This window comes from Puntigrus tetrazona, chromosome 9, assembly GCF_018831695.1.
Source record: "Puntigrus tetrazona isolate hp1 chromosome 9, ASM1883169v1, whole genome shotgun sequence".
Taxonomy (NCBI): domain Eukaryota; kingdom Metazoa; phylum Chordata; class Actinopteri; order Cypriniformes; family Cyprinidae; genus Puntigrus; species Puntigrus tetrazona.
Genome location: NC_056707.1, coordinates 24,374,348 through 24,392,889, shown reverse-complemented (window position 1 = coordinate 24,392,889; position 18,542 = coordinate 24,374,348). Strand labels below are relative to the sequence as shown.

The following is an 18,542-nucleotide window of genomic DNA, read 5'->3' as shown; positions in this document are numbered from 1 at the left end:
CAATTTCTATACATTCTATACATCACAAAGGTCTCCACTCTAAACATATTCACATTAAGATATCGACCTGACCAGTAGTTAAGAAATTACCACCTCAGTTTGTATTATGATTGCCTTAAATGTATTTATTATATTAGGGTATGAAATCACATAAACCTCAGATTACAGTCATTCTGTAGTATATACCTTATTGTATAAAAATGTATAAGTAAATATTTTCATTGCTAACATTACTTAATGCATTAAAAAAAACAACAACAAAAGCTTTTATTATTATTTTGTTATATTATTATTATTATTATTATTATTATTATAAAAGCACTAATGAAAATGTATGAAAATTATGAAATGCTGTCAAAGTGGTGTTATTATTTATATAGTAATGTTAAGAAAATAAATTATTTTTACAAATAAATTATTACTTCTGATTAAGCATTAGGTTGATCCAAAAGTGACCAGAAAAACATGCATAATGTTATAAATGATATTTCTTTTTAAAAGGTATTTTTTTAATTTTATTTTACAAATGTATCAGGGTTTTATATTACTATTATAAATTACTATTATTACTATTATAAATAATTATAATGGTAATTAATTTAAATATGATCACTTTTATATATATATATATATATATATATATATATATACACATATATATATATATATATATACATATATATATACATATATATATATACATATATAGACAGTATATATAGACATATATATATATATATATATATATATATATATATATACATACATATATATATATATATATATATATATATATATATATATATATATATATATATACATATATATATATATATATATATATATATATATATATATATATATATATATATATATATATATATCTATCTATCTGTCTATCTTTTTTCTACAACCAAAATCAACCCACAAACTCACAGTGGTGCAAATCTTATTGATTATATGTTCGAGAGCGAGTGAAACAGCTCGAGTCTTCGTAACGCAGCAGAAGCGGCACACTGTTTGGACAAGGTTGCGTCTGGGACTGAAAACGAAAATCCCCTCACAATACGGTGATAGAAATGTGATGCAATAAGGCACGGCCGTCTCTTCTGAATAATGTATCAGTACAGTGTGCACACGCTCATCTCCCAGGAAATGTCAGAGCCCAAATCTGATTCCAAATGTCAAGTAAACACCAATCTCCTTTGAACGAGAATGTGGTCCGAGCTCGAGAATATTGCTTCATTTCCTCTCTCTGGACCGATGAACGTGTTGGTCAGGATTGGCTCGGCTGTATGTTCTCCCACACTGTGCCGATCCTAACTCTTAATGAAGACGAGAGAGCAGGACTGCGTCAAGACTTGTTGAATTGTCCAGAGGAGGACCGTCTCCCTCGAGGGACATCTCACGAGCGCTAAATGCCAAATCCTTCCTCTCAGCCATTTCAGAAAGCGCCTCATACTGTCCAGAAGGCATTAGTGCGGTATAATATATCATATCACACGTTCACTGATCACACACAGAACATTCAAAAAATAGCCAAGAAAGACTGGCTGGTGAAACAAATCTGAAACCAATCCTCAAAATGACCTATTTCGCTTTTCCCTCAGTTCACACAGGTTTTGGAGTACGTTTATGTATTAAATATATGTATATATAAAATATAATAATAGAAATTAATTTTGTGTGTGTATTCATAAATACATCAAGACACTCCACACTCGTATATATGTCAGCAAAAACCAAACAGCATTAGTGCTATTAAGATTTTTCTTCAGCTAGTATCACGGAGTAAGATGTGATTAAGGTGTCATGACATCTTAGAAGAGCTGAAGATTGTTAGTAAATGTCAACATCTGTGTGTGCTATGAGCAGAATCAGTGAGACGTATTTGTGTTTTTAAATGAGATGTGCTTCATTATCTGTGTGTGTGTGTGTGCTAGACAGTCTGTTCTGTGTCTGTGACAAGTACTTTAGGCTGGGAGCCTCGCGCAGTCTTGTGTGTCTCTGTGTCTCTTAGTGTGTGATAACGGCAGTGTACATTATCCTGTTCATTACACAGAAAAATAAATACATGGACATCAAATATTCACTTGATATAAAATACTCTTGACTTTTCAATGTAACTCTTGACTCTTTAACTTTACTGACCTTTACATTTTTTAATGAGAGAGAAAAAGACTACTGTCAAATAATAAAAAAAAAATCCTCCAGTAATAACAACAACAACAGTAATAATAGTAATCATAATATTAATATTGTTGGTATTATAAAATATCATACCAATGATACGTCAAAATTGTAATGTAATCAAAAAAAATAATTGTAATGTTTTTATTTGTGTGTAAATATTTGTTTTCTTTTTCATATTTTAATATTTGTTTCTTCTTCTTAATAATAATAACAATACTATTTTTAGAGGTAGAAGTCATACTACTGATTTACATAATACTATAATTTATTTATAGATTTATATTTATTATTTATAAGTATTACTTTCAATAATAATAATGATAATAATAATAATTAGTATTATTATTATACTAGAAATACTACTACTACTACTACTACTACTAATAATATTTATTATACTATAAATAATAATAATAATAATAATAATAATAATAATTATTATTATTATTATTATTATTATTGTTATACTATAAATAATAATAATAATAATAATAATATAATAATAATAATAATAATAATAATAATAATAAATAATAATAATAATAATATTTATTCTACTATAAATATTATTATTATTATTATTATTATTATTATTATTATTATTATTATACTAATAATAATAATAATAATAATAATAATAATAATAATAATAATTATTATTATTATTATTATTATAATAATAATAATAATAATAATAATAATAATAATAATAATAATAATAATAATAATAATAATTATTATTTATTATTATTATTATATTGCATATAATAATAATAATAATAATAATAATAATAATAATAATAATAATAATAATAATAATATTTACAGTGTATTACATATTGCATATATAATACCTCATTGATAATCTATGATTCTAAATCTAGTTTGAGAAAGGTACAGTAAATCAGCTAAACTTTAAGTCTATGTCTTTGATATGTATGATGCTTTTAAAAAATACACAGCTTTTAAAAGTCTGCCAGTGGAAAAATACTGAATAATGTGCACCAACAAATCCATGCATGTGCATTGGATAGGTAAACAGGGTTGGATATTGATGCTGACGTTCATGAAATAAATATTCCTCTGAGCCGCTCACATTCGTATGATGAGTTTATCTAATCCTCTTCTCTCGTATTCATTCTGTATCTCCTTTGTCCCTCTTTTCCTTTCTCGGGTCCAGTTTTGCTCTTTTTTCCCTCTCTCCATCTGTGCGTCTCTGTCTCTGTCACAGGTAGTCATTAAAGCTGCAGCAGATGGTGCAGCTGTTGTCTGCTATCTGAGGGTCTCTTCACTCACCACGGCTCTGCGGCTATGGACACAACACACTCAAACTGCTGCTGCGCCGGAGGAATGATTTACTAGCTCACATTCGCCATCAAAGAGCCTGGCTGAAATCAGCGGGAAATAGGGCCCTTTACAGCCAGATAATTCTGTTCCAGGCATATTTAATAAACACGACTAAGACAATGTAATTGGAAATATATTTAACTTCGTGTGCCTTTCAGTTCAGCCGAAAATTGAAATTCCTGCATGTGTATTTTTTTTATAATGCTTGGATTCAGCAAAAACACACTGAATTGAGTAAAAGTAAAGACATTTATATTATGAAATATTTTCTTTCATTAATAATCCTGAAATAAAATCATGTTTTTTATTAAGCAGCACAACTGTTTTCAACACTGATAATCGTAAGATGTGTTTTCTGAGCATCATATTTGCATATTAAAATGATTTCTTATTAAAAACATTGGTACTAGTGCAGAATTTTAGAAAAGACCAAAAAAAAAACAAAAAAAAAACTGATGGTATGGAGGTGATTCAAAAAGACTGTAAAACAAATAAATGCATAAATAAATTTAATTATATTAAATATATAAATAAAATTAATTATATATATTAAATTATATAAAATTAAATGTAATTATGTTCAAATAATAATAAAAAATATTCTGCATTATAATATTTAAAAATATTTGTATTTTTAATGCATATTTGATCAAATAATCAAATAATAATAAACAGCAGTGCATTCACCCTAATCCCTCTCATCTGTGGTACATACTGTAAAAGGTTTTGCATTATTTTACATATGGAAAATTATGCTTCAAAATGAACCATATGACTTGAGTGAAATATATGCAAGTCTTCTGAAGCTAGCTTTGTGTGATAAACAAACTGAAGCAAAGCTCAAATCAAAAATAGCAGCTTTAGACGTGTCACATCACACATCAAATGTCACCGGTTTTCATGATATTCTTAGTTCTCTCAGTATATTTGTGAAATTTTGTGATCAAACAGTCCTGAAATGACACGAGGGTGAGCAAATGATGACAGATGATATATATATATATATATATATATATATATATATATATATATATATATATATTTTTTTTTTTTTATCATTGGTGTAATGGCTATTTCTTCACACTTTAAACCACCTTTAGAGTTTGATTAACTAGTTTCATTACAATGCCTATTTCACAGCAATAGACTTATTACTCTTCAGTGATGCTCATTTTCAACACACACATATAAACACACACACACACACACACTCAAACACTGAGCGAATCGATCTCGTCTTACAAATCGAGCCCGTTTTATTCAGCCATTCAGTGGAATTGAAAGAGAATATATCAAACGTATTACAAGGTTTTATATGAGGCTGTACATGATTAGATCGGCGCGTCATGCTATAAGAGATCTATAGTGAGATTAAGGCTTAGTAAAGAAACAAAACACAAAGGCTGTATTTCTGTGCTCTGGCACAGACACAATAATGAGATATGGCAGAGAAATTATGAGGAGGAGGAGACGCAATTCTCCATATGGCTTCGTGCACGAGAATGAGTAAATAATGACAGAATTTATATTTGTGAAGAATGTCTTTAAAAGAACTTTGAAGGCGGCCAACAAACAGACAAATAAAATGCATTTCTGGTGAACAGAAGACAACAGGGAAGTGAAATAAGGAGAGATCTCGCTCTAAAATCTCTAAGTCTAAAAAATCAAACAATGTTCTCTTTATTATAGTCCTCTGGCACAATAATGTCAGGAATTGAAGTTGTAATTCAGCAAAGTGTGACTGCAAGCGCTGCCTCCTGTCCAAACAACAGAGCAGCTCCGAGCCAATAATATCAGGTCTTCGTCGAGTATTAACCGATATTTCACATCATGCATGAAATGCGGAAATAATGGCAAGTTCTCGAGCGGGAAAATCAACGGGGGAAACAAAGTAATAAGCCATTATCTGTTGCATTGCAATACCGTCTCACCTACAGGTAAAATAAAACTAAAAATGACCATTGGGTTTTTCTTGACAGCTGAAATCAAGACACTTTCAATGCATATGCTCTTTAAAATCCAGTCTGAGATTGGTATTTTTGTGGGTAGCTTGTCCCTAAAAATACACTTGGTAAAAATGTAACATCCAGGACTTGAATGAGTATTTTTCATCATGGGAATGGGTTTGGAGGAATTAGCATTACATCACTAAATTTCTCCAGACCTCAAGTAGAAATTTTAGACTTCTAATCGGTTAGACTTGCATTGAAACCGCATAGAGACCTATTTTTACCTACTATCTGTAGAGCCACTGCTGTTGCGCAGTCTGTTAAGTTGAATAAAATGCAAATGCATTATGTGTTACAGTCACACTGAAAATCAATCCGTAAGGCCGAATCACTATCCCCTTCATTCAATCTAGTCACTACCGCAGACATCGTCTTACTGTAATTGGCCAGTGGGCTGTTAAAGGGCCAACGGTAATGAGTTTCACTGATGATAGCGTAATGAATCCTTACAGCACAGACGGTAAAAGAAAATGCATACGTCTCAAATGTGCATTGTTCTCTAAACTATCCCATCAGGACGGACACTTCCCAGAAAGCCTGAGATCTGTTGGCAGAAGATGATGGCTATAATCAGCTATGTGATTAGAATAAGGCTTTGATTGCATCCGCCAGGTTTCTCTCTCTAACCTGCGTGAGGAAAGATTCTCTGGAGAGAGCTAATAGGATCTAAAGACCACAGTGAAAATTTGTGAGTCTGAACTGCGTTGCCTCATTATCGGGCCACGCTTGCATGGAGAATGTTAAGCAGGCTGCTCCACACCGTAGGGTGGTACTCCGCATGATAACTTCATCAAAGAGAATATTTCAGACCACAATGAACCTGGAGACATCAGATGTCATTATGATTATTACGATACTTTGGAGATTGAGAAAAGGACAGCTCAAGAAGAACTGTATCATGCATGAATGGTGACTTTCCGCTCAGCTGCAAAATGCCCAGCCAGGTGCCATTCAGAAGTGCACTGAGAATGCCTTCTCAATCTCCAAATCAATTATTTGTAGAATTACTACTCAAATTGAATGTAAGAGAGTTACATTAGGAACCATTAAAGAGAGATAGATAGATAGATAGATAGATAGATAGATAGATAGATAGATAGATAGATAGATAGATAGATAGATAGATAGAAAGAGAATAGTTGAATATTAGAATGATAGAATGTTAGAACAATAGATAGATAGATAGATAGATAGAACATTTGATAGAATGATGGATAGAACTTCAGAAAGAGAACAATAGAAAGTTAGAATGATAGAATGAAAGAAAGATAGATGGAGCAATAGAAGATATACTGATAGGACTACAGAAAAAGAACAGTAGAAATAGATGGATGATAGATAGATAGATAGATAGATAGATAGATAGATAGATAGATAGATAGATAGATAGATAGATAGATAGATAGATAGAAAGAGAACAGTTGAATATTAGAATGATAGAATGTTAGAACGATGAATGATAAAACAATAGATAAACAGATAGATAGAATTACAGAAAGAGAAAAATAGAAGGTTAGAACGATAGAATGAAAAAACAATAGATAGAGCGATAGAAGGATATATTGATAGAAAGGACTACAGAAAGAGAATGTTAGAACAAAAGATAGACAGACAGACAGACAGACAGACAGACAGACAGACAGACAGATAGATAGACAGACAGACAGACAGATAGATAGACAGACAGACAGACAGACAGACAGACAGACAGACAGACAGATAGATAGATAGATAGATAGATAGATAGAACAGCAGAATGTTAGAATGTTAGAACGACAGATAGATAAAAGTTGTAAAAAGTAAAAATGTCCAGAATGAAAAGTGAGCAGCAGGCTGTGGTTACAGATAGAGTTGAGTGATGTTGGGCTCCTCACGAGTCCTGTCCAGGGATTTACTCTCATCATTAATAATACATTCATGACTGACTGAGTCCTGCGCTCCAGAGACCCAGATCCCAGAACACACAGAAGTTCAGCTCAGAGCAAAATCAGAACTTGATTCCATAACACATGATTTTTGCTACAAGACTTTCAGAAACCAGAGATTCACTATCACCATGAAGCACTGCGGCTCATTTTTGCCAAAAACCACCTACTTATGCATTATCAATGCTAATTATGAAATCAATACTACCACGATTCAAGACCTCCACTCAAACAGCTCTTTGTTCATTCAAAAACTGTGAATGGGTAGACAGAATAAAATACTGGGAATTAGTGAAAAATATGTGCAGACCGTTTTTTTTTTCCTATTTGTTTTTCCATTTAAAATTAATAAGCGACGAGTGCTGAGCTTGGCCAAACATCAAAACTACAAAAGGTCACATTAAAAGGCCCAGACAATCTGTGGATTTCATTTAACCACTAGACATTAATAATTGGGCAATCTACTAAATGAATAAACTTAATCTGAATTGAGATAAAAGTCTGAGGAAGCACTCCTGTAATTAACATGAGAAATAATGCAACATGTAACATCAGTAAATGAAGAAGAATTTTAAAATGTACAATATATAAGCCTATGGAATGTATTAGTAGTAATTTTAGTGTGTATACATAATTATATATATATATATATATATATATATATATATATATATATATATATATATATATATATATATATATATATATACATATATATATATATACACATATATATATATATATATATATATATATATATATATATATATATATATATATATATATATATATATATATATATATATATATATATATATATATATATATATATATATATATATATATATATATATATATATATATATATATATATACATATAATATATAATATAAATACTTATAAAAATATTTTTATATTAAAAATATTTGTAATATTTTGTAAATATAATTTGTAATATGTAAATATAATTTTAATGAATATCTATCTATCTATCTATAATTTTTTGGACAGAAAATTTGCAATATATTCAATTACATAACATGTTAAATTCAATTATATTCAATAATTATATTAAATTAATATATATTGACATTCATACAATTAAAATATATTTATATATTATCAGGAATAGTCAAGAAACAATCATTGCATTTTCAAATTTTCACATAAAAGCCAGTCACATAAAACTCGTAATCCATATTCATGAACCAAGCTGATAAGTTTTATCAGGCCCCTCCCCCAGCCCTTACTGATTGTTCCTGCGCCTCCTTAAAAATCAGTTTTGCTATTATTATTAGATGGTTAATAAAAAAACCCAAGATAAGAGCAGTAGGAGGATGGTACATGAGTGCAAAAATGTGGCGGTGCAGAAGGTTGCATATTGTTTAGACGAAGTTCCCGCTTCTCAAACAATGGGTCCCTGACGCTGTTTATCCACAGGTGAGGCGGCGTGCGGAGCACTCTAATTCAAAGTGCTGATAGCGCGCAGCTCCAGAGGACGAGAGAGAAGGAAGCAAGATAAGGGAGGATGTAATTAAGGTTTCATTGCCTTCTGTTCCCCAGGCCTGCACTCCACACACAAGATCTAACACACAAAGCGGCGATACGCTCAGGGTAAACAGCTGGGCACCGCTGAGTCACAGCACAAATGCTAAAGGTTACCAGTATGACGCTGATCTGAGACCGGTCCTGTAGCATCTGTTTGAGGTTGGGAAAAGCAATGCTAATTTATATTAGCATAACTTTCATGCCCTGTGCAGAGCGGAGATCCGAAATTAATAAAGGAGATCATGTCATTTTAAGTTCATTCGTACACACCAGCGCTCTTTTTTGAGCGATTGCTGCTTCAGAAGGCCAGCTCGAATAAAACCCACTAGCCACGTGCTTTAATGTGTAGCCAAAGGCATCGATGATAATTACAAAATCGAACAACGGTTCACAGCCGATCGTTCTTTATCATTAAACTACTAGGGATGTAACGGACAACAGACTAACTAAATAAGCTTAATAATTCCTTCATCAAGTCTTCCAGTGTTTCCTGCTCTTCAGAACGAATGATTACGGCATTTGATGAGATTTGTAGCTGAAAGCTGAATTTTCCTTGGATTTTTACCATGGACTCTGTATTTAGATATTGTTTTGATAACATCCCTGTAAACTAACATTGTCCACATATTTGATTAATAGCAAAATCCAAGGACAATGCAGTTTCAGTGAAAACAGGCTTAGCAAAATGCGTCTCACTACAAATCTAAGCAAATGCCGTTGTCAAACTATAAATCGCGAGTAATCACATAAAAGTTTTAAATGTATGTGTGTATATTTATTATTTTATACACACAAACACACACACATATACATACATATATATATACATATATATATATATATATATATATATATATATATATATATATATATATATATACACACACATATATATATACACATATACATATATATATATATATATACATATACATATATATATACATATATACACACACATATATATAAATACTTGCATACTTAAAAACATGCATGTTTATATTTCAGAAAAAATGTTGTGTGTATATATTAATGTATGTGTTATACACACACACACACACACACACACACAAAGAGTGCTTTATAGCATACTAGAATAATATAAAACAGACAACAACATTACTCAAACATTGACTAAAATGGATATATCTATATATGTATGTGTGTGTGTGTGTGTGTGTGTGTGTGTATACAATGTATTAATGATGCTGTCCAAAGAAAACATACATGAAATAAAGCTTAACAGTTCTTGCATATAATTTAAAAACATACAAATTAAAACGTCCTGCTCAATATTATTACTTTATAAAATCCAGCGTCACAACATCACAACACTGAAACAACAATGCTATACTGTATAGCATTACATGGAATGAAAATCAGAGCTTGAAGTGGAAACTCATTTATTGCCAGTCATTTAGATAGCATCTTGATTGCGTTTAATGAATTTGTGATATGAAACGTCGGCCGCACTGTTCGCGCTCGCCTCTCATTTTTCCTACAGGGAGGGTGAAGGAGATTTTCTTTGCCTCAAGCCTCATCTGTCCTTTTTCCAAAGCCGCCACCACCCTCCACCCCATTACATAAATTCATTTTCATCATGCTGCGACAACTACAAGCGCTACAATCTAACGTAAATGGGTCATTCCTACTATGCAGCACATTTTTCATGTCCCCCTCATATTGGATGCAATAATAAACTGCGGTTTTTAAAGATGGAAATAGTATTCTTTTTTTTCTTTCATGATAATATCATAATTAAGTGAACATAGGGGTTTACATAATATCATTTACATAATTTCACTACTTGGGGTGGATGTTTATTTCGGTCTGCGCATGCTGCAATGACTTCCACAATGAAAAGCTAGAAAAAAAAATATTTCAGGTTTTCTTCTTCAAGCCATATATTATTGTTAGGACTTTAACATGTGCAATTTATATACAATTGTAGATGGTTGCCCACATTTCTCATTACAATGTATGTACTAAAACTAAACATGAATAGAAACTACCAAAAATTACACAAACAGACAACATTACTGAAACATTGACTAAAATTTAAATGAAAATAGAAAACATTAAAATATTTAAAACTACAAAACTATAAAAATACAATACATTTCTCGTTTGGCTTAACATGATGGATGGATGGATGGATGGAACTTCAGAAAGAGAACAGTTGAATATTAGAATGATAGAATGTTAGAACAATGGATGGATGGATGGATGGATGGATGGAACTTCAGAAAGAGAACAGTTGAATATTAGAATGATAGAATGTTAGAACAATGGATGGATGGATGGATGGATGGATGGATAGAACTTCAGAAAGAGAACAGTTGAATATTAGAATGATAGAATGTTAAAACAATAGATGGATGGATGGATAGATAGATAGATAGATAGATAGATAGATAGATAGATAGATAGATAGATAGATAGATAGATAGATAGATAGAAGTACATGAATTACACAAATCAAATGATCAAAATTATGCACATTTAACCCGTTTACTCTCCATCTTCAGACTACAATATTAATAAAACTGAAGCCTGTTGAAAAAGGCCTCAGTCAGTGTTAATATTCTAAGGTTCATTCACAGTAAAAACACAAAAATTGTTCTTTCTGTCTGCCTTTGGCCTCAGTATTGGCAGTTCGCCTGAGATGGTGAAGTAAACTGTGACCGCTCTGGCCTGTAAAATGCAAATAGCTCAGTTCTGGTCAGCGTCGGGATGAGAGCAGGGAATTTAGAGGATTTTTTGAGCGATTAAAACGCACCAGGGCCGGCCATTTCAATGCTGATCAAATTTTCATCGACCTTGGCAGCTCTCAGACAATTCAAGGACTTTCATGCCAACATTCTGCACCGAGACTTTTTGTTTTTCCTCACAATGGAAAATTGATGCATTCAAAAACTTGAATAACAAGGCATTCATAACAATGATTAAGAAGAAGCAGCAGCAGAAGAAAAAACTCTATATAACCTTCATAATAAAAGCAGTGAATATAAGCAAACACCCCATGCAGAAATGTCACATATTGCCCTATATAAGAGTGATATTGAAAATGATAGTGATAGTGAAAATTAAAACAGGCCGCCGAAAACAACAACTGCATGAGCCGGCTGTCAGACCACTGGTACATGCCTTTTACAAAAGCTGCTCTAGCAAGCTCGTAAAAACGAATAGTCGTGCAAGTCCTATATTAATGCGCTTGAAATGCAGTTTTTCTAAGAATCTTGACAAAAGAAACCTGAAGGACTTACTTGTGTCGTGATGTTTCAGCTGTAGTTGAACTTGAAATGCTTGGCTCTCATTCTGTAGGTGAAAGTGTCCTGCTGGGAGGGAAAAAAACAAACTTGATTAGCTCAATATAAGATTTCACATCTAGAGTGACTCATGTGCAGATGTTCTGTAAAGCAGTAATTATTTTTACTGTAAGTGGCAATTAAAAAAACATGCTAACAAAATGCATTAATATACAGAAATACATTTATAATGCCAATACTGCAAAACATTAGGTCAGTAAGATTATTTATTTATTTTGTACACAGAGGCCAATTGCAATTTGAATTTTATACATACACACACACACACACACACACACACACATATATATATATATATATATATATATATATATATATATATATATATATATATACATATATGAGGTCAAGAACAGTGCACCAACTTTCTGTCTTTGAGTCAATCGCTACAGACCTCGAAATTTCATGTGTCCTACAGATTAGCTCAAGAACAGTGCACAGGAGCTTCATGAAATGGCCGAGCTGCCGCATCCAAGCCACATACATCACCAAGTGCATTGCAAAGCGTCAGACGCAGTGGTGTAAACTTGACTGTCACGCCGCCACTGGACTCTAGAGCAGTGGAGACGCGTTATTTGGAGTGGTCAAAATTGCGTTTCTATGGATTAGGAATGGGATGTCACTTAAGTTCATACGAGAGGCAGATGAGCGAATACTTTTGGCAATAGTTGTGTGTGTTGTAACAGGGCCGATGAGACAAGGTCGAGAGAGCAGACAAAAATTAATGTAGAAAGTAAATCACAAGAATAGTCCAGTAAACATGCGTTGGTCTATAATGGCGAACAGTATCCAGGGGGACTGACAAGAAGAGTGATCTGTAAACAAGCTATGATCCACACAGCAGCAAACAGGGTCCAAACGGCAAGACGAAAGATATCCAGAAACCAAGGCGAAGATCAGAACACAGGCAGGGCTAGGGTTAAACTAGGGAAATAACTAATGGCCCCCTATAAAGTAGCTATCGCTTAAACAGTGATACATGCTAGACTATAATCAGCAGTGGATTTTAAATAGGTAGGATAGCAAGCTAACAAGGGGGAGGAGCTGATCAATTACCAAGGAAACTAACAAGATAGGCAAAGGAACAAGGGAACAAACACTTCAAAATTAGAGTCCACTAAAACCAAAACAGGGGAACATAGGCTGAAATCATGATAAATACTCTTTCAAAGTGCAAGTAAATTTCACAAAGAATTAAAAAGAAACACGGTGAAACATGCTCAAACATAATGTTTAATTAATTCATTTTCATAGTGCACATGTTTTCCAGGATTTGTTGATGAATAAGGAGTGTAAAAGAACAACATTTATGTGAAATAGAAATACTTTTGATTAATTTAATGTGTCCTTGCTGAATAAATGAATTTCTTTCAAATAATTGAATAAGTCTTTCAGATCCCAAACTTCTGAGCGGTAGCTTTTATTGACTCTTGTATTTCAAATCCTTCATTTAAAAAGGCTTTAAGAAAAAGCAGCAATATCACTGCAAATACATACAACGCAGAGAAACATTTGCATTTCATAACCTCATGATGCTTATTGACAATAATGAAAGGTATGCAGCATCACAACAAGTTATGCTGAAATTCATCCAGCAATATTTTGAAGTAAACAGCTTATTTTCGCAGCTCTACAATGTACATAATTGACTCTTTGAGAGCTGCGGTATTGAACTCAAAGCTTTGCTCCTCTGAGGGTGCGAAAAAATAAGACTAGTGCATATTGATGATTATAATCATGTACTCGCTCTCCCTACAGATTCTGTTATGGGTGTACAAGTGAAGAACGGCTCACATAACTCACAATATTACAAAAACAAATTAAGTTTTTCATTGCTTCCTGTGAGACCTTGCTCAGGTTTTAACACAAGAAAACTGAATACACAGATGTTGTTGAAACAAACTTAACTCCTCATCGAACAGCATGTCCTAACAAGACGCAACGAAACAATCAAGGTAGAAATTTGTCAGTGGTGAAGTAAAACTACGGCCTCTCCAGTCTGTGGCATGCAAACAGAACTGGAATAGACAGATCTTTTTTGAACGATTAAAACCAGGCAACTTCCTTAGCAACTCTGGGAAAGTTCAAGCTAAAATAAGCGTAAGCATAATTTAAAACTTAAAACAGTAAAATCCATTAAATTAAACTGAAAATAAAAATAAAACGGACAAAAATAAATAACAAAAGTTTGAAATATAAAAAAATATATATTGAAATATTAATAAACACTTTATTAGTATAGAAAAATACAAAAATAACACTTTCAATTACATTTATGTCTTTTTAACTATGCATCAGGCAACAGTCAATTGGTAAAAATTTCCATAACGTCACAAATTCATAGTTATTAGCATAATTTGCAAACAGTGGATTTCACTGAGGGCGGAGCTACCTTGTGCAACAACATACAAACTAACAACAGACGATTAATAAAATTTCACAAAATAGTGTTTAATTAATAAGTCTCCGCTCAGCCAGTGACCCAACATCCATCTGTTAGTAAGATCTACTAGTCTATATCTATTTTTTAATCCATAATGTTTTTTTGTGTCTGACTTTAGAGTGCCATACTTAAGCATGCTTTACTAACAGCCTGTACAATAAAACCCTCCCTGAGCGTCTCATCTCTAAATCCATTTTCTTCGACCAGCACTTCAAGATTCAATAATAAATTTTAAGACAATTACTGCCAGAGTTCAAATCACCTGCTGTGTTCCCTTTATTGTGCCGTGTCTGCAAGCCACCATATTTTTGTGAGGACAGTTTTCTGCAATATAAGGATCTCTGTCAAAGTGCTGTTTATTCCTCTCTCTCTCTCTCTCTCTCTCTCTCTCTCTCTCTCTATATATATATATATATATATATATATATATACACACACACACACACTCCCTCACTCACACATACACACAAATATAGATATATCTTCAAATCTACATCAATGTTTTCATTAAGGTCCTTAATGACAACTTCTGAAAAGAAAATGGGACGGTTGACATTAATTTATATACAATTAATTTTGTGATTAAAGTATATTCAGTATATGGAAATCGGTTTCCACGACTGAATATAAAAAGACATATTTGTGAGTTTATATCTGTCATTCTGTCATTATCACAACTGCGGGTTTATCTTGCAATTCTAAAAAGAATTGTAAATTACAAAAAAATTATTTAAAATGCCATAAGTTATCACAGTTCTGAGAGTTTATAGCAGAATTGCGAACTCATATTTTGCCATTTTGACTTTAAAATAAGCAACTGTGAGCAGAAAAGTCAGATTTTTTAAACAAAAATAAAAGTTTTGTTCAGTGGTGAAAACAGGCTCCCCCTGAATACTATACCTTTACACTGAAAGGTTAGGAAAGGTTAATATTTTGGTTAGTTCCAAAAGCAGGTTTATTTGTACCTTATTTGTTCAGTGACTCCCAAATGATTTGTTCAATGATTTATTTTTTTCAAACCAATCCAGCGATTGGTGGATTTCACCTGTGAGCTTTTAACTCTCCAAAAGCAGCACCTAGTGGCAAAGAATAAATTAGCATTTTCATTCAGACCAATATGAAACGAACAACAAGAGTGATGCAGTTTGCTAATGTTTGATGTTGACGTGAAACGTTAAAAAACGACTTGTTTCAATGATTCAGAGTGGACTTTATACACAGTGCGCTTTCAGATTTAAAACTTCGCAGGATGTTTTCATTCACTCAGAGCTGTGCTACGCGCCGCGTGAAAGCTCAATTTCCAAAATCCATAATAGGGGCGCTTTAATAAAGTACGATGAATTTTAAGTCATCTTGTAGCCCCATTGGAAGTTTGATGAGACCCCCAGGCCGAACGCCGCCGGGATAAACAATTCTTATTAGATTGTGTGTCTTTCGCTATTCGCTCTGTGCAAAAAGGCCCCTGTGCATTTCATTGTGCTCCATTCACCCCAGCAGGTTTCTATAGGACAAACAGTTCTATACAGTTCATCCACATTATGCTGCACCCAGTTGTAATACGAGCGTGCGACTCTCGTCAATAAATCAGCTGCATGCTCGTACGTAACCGAGTACGGCTACAACAATCAATTAAAACCTCAGACCTTCATATTCATGCGCCCGTCGGGACTCGAGAACGTGGCAGGTTTTGTCTATAAGTATCTATGTGCGTCAATACAGTAAGTAAACAAGCAACACGCGAGAGACTAATATCCAGTTCACCGGAGCAGCTTCTATACAAAACTCCCTCTGTATTTAATAAAGCCTGACATCTGCTTATGTTTCTGTGGCTCGTTTGCCTCTGTCTCTGCGGTGAGATTAAAATGACGAGGGACTCCTTAGAGACGGCTGCTAGCAACTGCCTGGATCAGCATCCGTGCTGAGAATACCACCGCGGAGACAAAGACGCCCAGCAAACACGGAACGACTGCCGCGAGATCCAGACTCCGCTCTAAAGTTCTGTCATGTCACCTGCCTTCACTTTGTCATCCGCGAAGCCCGGATCCGCACAGACTGGTGCGTGATGAAGCAGGAACGAGAGCTCACCTCTTCACATTTACCGATGAGGCCGCAGAAGTTCTTTTTGCGCTCGACAGCTGAGCCTTCACAGACACAAACCATTCGTTCCGCGAGGATTTATTGTCTGGCGAGGTGACTGGATTTTGATAGCGACCCGGAGGAACATTTTATTGCTTCTCGTCTACAGCTCCATAGACTTTCCAATAACGTTTTATTTCGGTATCAACTTTATCTCAGATGTTTCGTCTCAAACTTCTTCTGAGAAATTAAAGCAGACGCAGCCGTTGAGATCCAGCGAGTTATAAAAACAATGCGGAGAGTATAAACAAATGTATAAAGGGATAAAATTGAATGCATTGTAAAAATGTAGAAATAAATCATTTTGTGTCTGTGTGTAGATAGATACAGATAGTAGTAAAATATACTGAAATATATAATAGACAGTAAAAATGATGTGTGTCAAATGATTAATTGTGAAACATTTTATTAACATATTAATGTGTCTTTATTGTGTATTTATTTTGCAAATATAAACACAAACACATGCATGTATATATTTAACAAACAATGTAACATTAAGAACAATAATAATACATTTATATATGAATATATATTAATATATATATATATATATATATATATATATTATATAAAAATATTTATGATTATTACATAAATGTAAATATTATTTTCAATAAAAATATTTTATATAATTATGATTAATCATTTGACAGCACAAAAAAAATCTTTATAATAAAAAAATCTAGTATGTGTTCATGCGTTTACATGTGTGTTTAATATATATTAATAGATTTCATAAATATATTTAAGCACTTACTGGATATAGAGTGTTAAAGCATTTATACGTCTACACCGTATAGACGTTAATATGTTCCTATGCAGACACATACGGTCAATTAAAGTAAATAGCACAAAATATGAAATAGAAATGATCATACATATTCCAAATCCTAAAGGATTAATAACATTAGTACAAGTAGCTTCGAAAAGTGCAATCACGAGGCTAAGCAATATGCTTAATAGGAAAATTCTCCGAACTGAAATTATGGTTCGCCATATAAGTGCTCTCCAAATAATATTCTATTCACATAATCTCCAGGGGTTTCTTATTACACTGACTTTCGGTCTGAACACCGTGAAATCTAAGGCCCCGGGTCTCTCGAGCTGTGGCTTTTATCAGGAGAGTTTTCTGTCAATGAAGAGCAGATCCTTGTTCTCCCGTGACCTTGCTGTAGCCTCTGCTATCTGGAATTGTGATGGAGGATGTATTTACACTCACCTTCACTGTACGAACAGCGCAGCACAAAAGCCCAGAGGAATTCACTGGCGCTCTGCCACGCGGAGGTCATCGGAAAAACGTGCTAAATCTTGCATGATTTCCCTCTGCCTGTTTCATGCATACAGCCTTTCTTTCATGAATCATTATGCAATGCGGGACTGGTGGGCAGGAACAATTAGTGACTCATTTTGTCGAGTCCTGACCCGCAGGAAAGAAAAAAGCATGCATGAGATCTCTAATATCTTTACTGGCTCTTCTACTCATCAGTGAGGTTAAACAGACCTCTGCTTAAATCTTTTTAGGTCTTTCTCTCTGAGAAAATGTGCAAAAATTGTACCTTTAAAGGTCCAATAGCTTGTCATTGGGGACGTACTCACAAAGGCACACCT

At 33.2% G+C, this 18,542-nt stretch overlaps 1 protein-coding gene across 8 annotated transcripts in view; it reads right to left on the bottom strand.

Moving 5' to 3' along the window:
- b3galt1b (UDP-Gal:betaGlcNAc beta 1,3-galactosyltransferase, polypeptide 1b) overlaps positions 1-18,542 on the bottom strand; it is a 131,630-nt gene that overhangs the window by 30,084 nt on the left and 83,004 nt on the right. For 5 of the 8 annotated variants that reach the window (XM_043248197.1, XM_043248193.1, XM_043248196.1 and 2 more), the window contains exon 3: positions 12,290-12,361. The gene's annotated coding sequence lies outside the window, so the exon portion shown is untranslated. The remainder of the gene's footprint in view (positions 1-12,289; positions 12,362-18,542) is intronic. The other 3 variants (XM_043248199.1, XM_043248194.1, XM_043248195.1) reach the window with 1 other exon arrangement.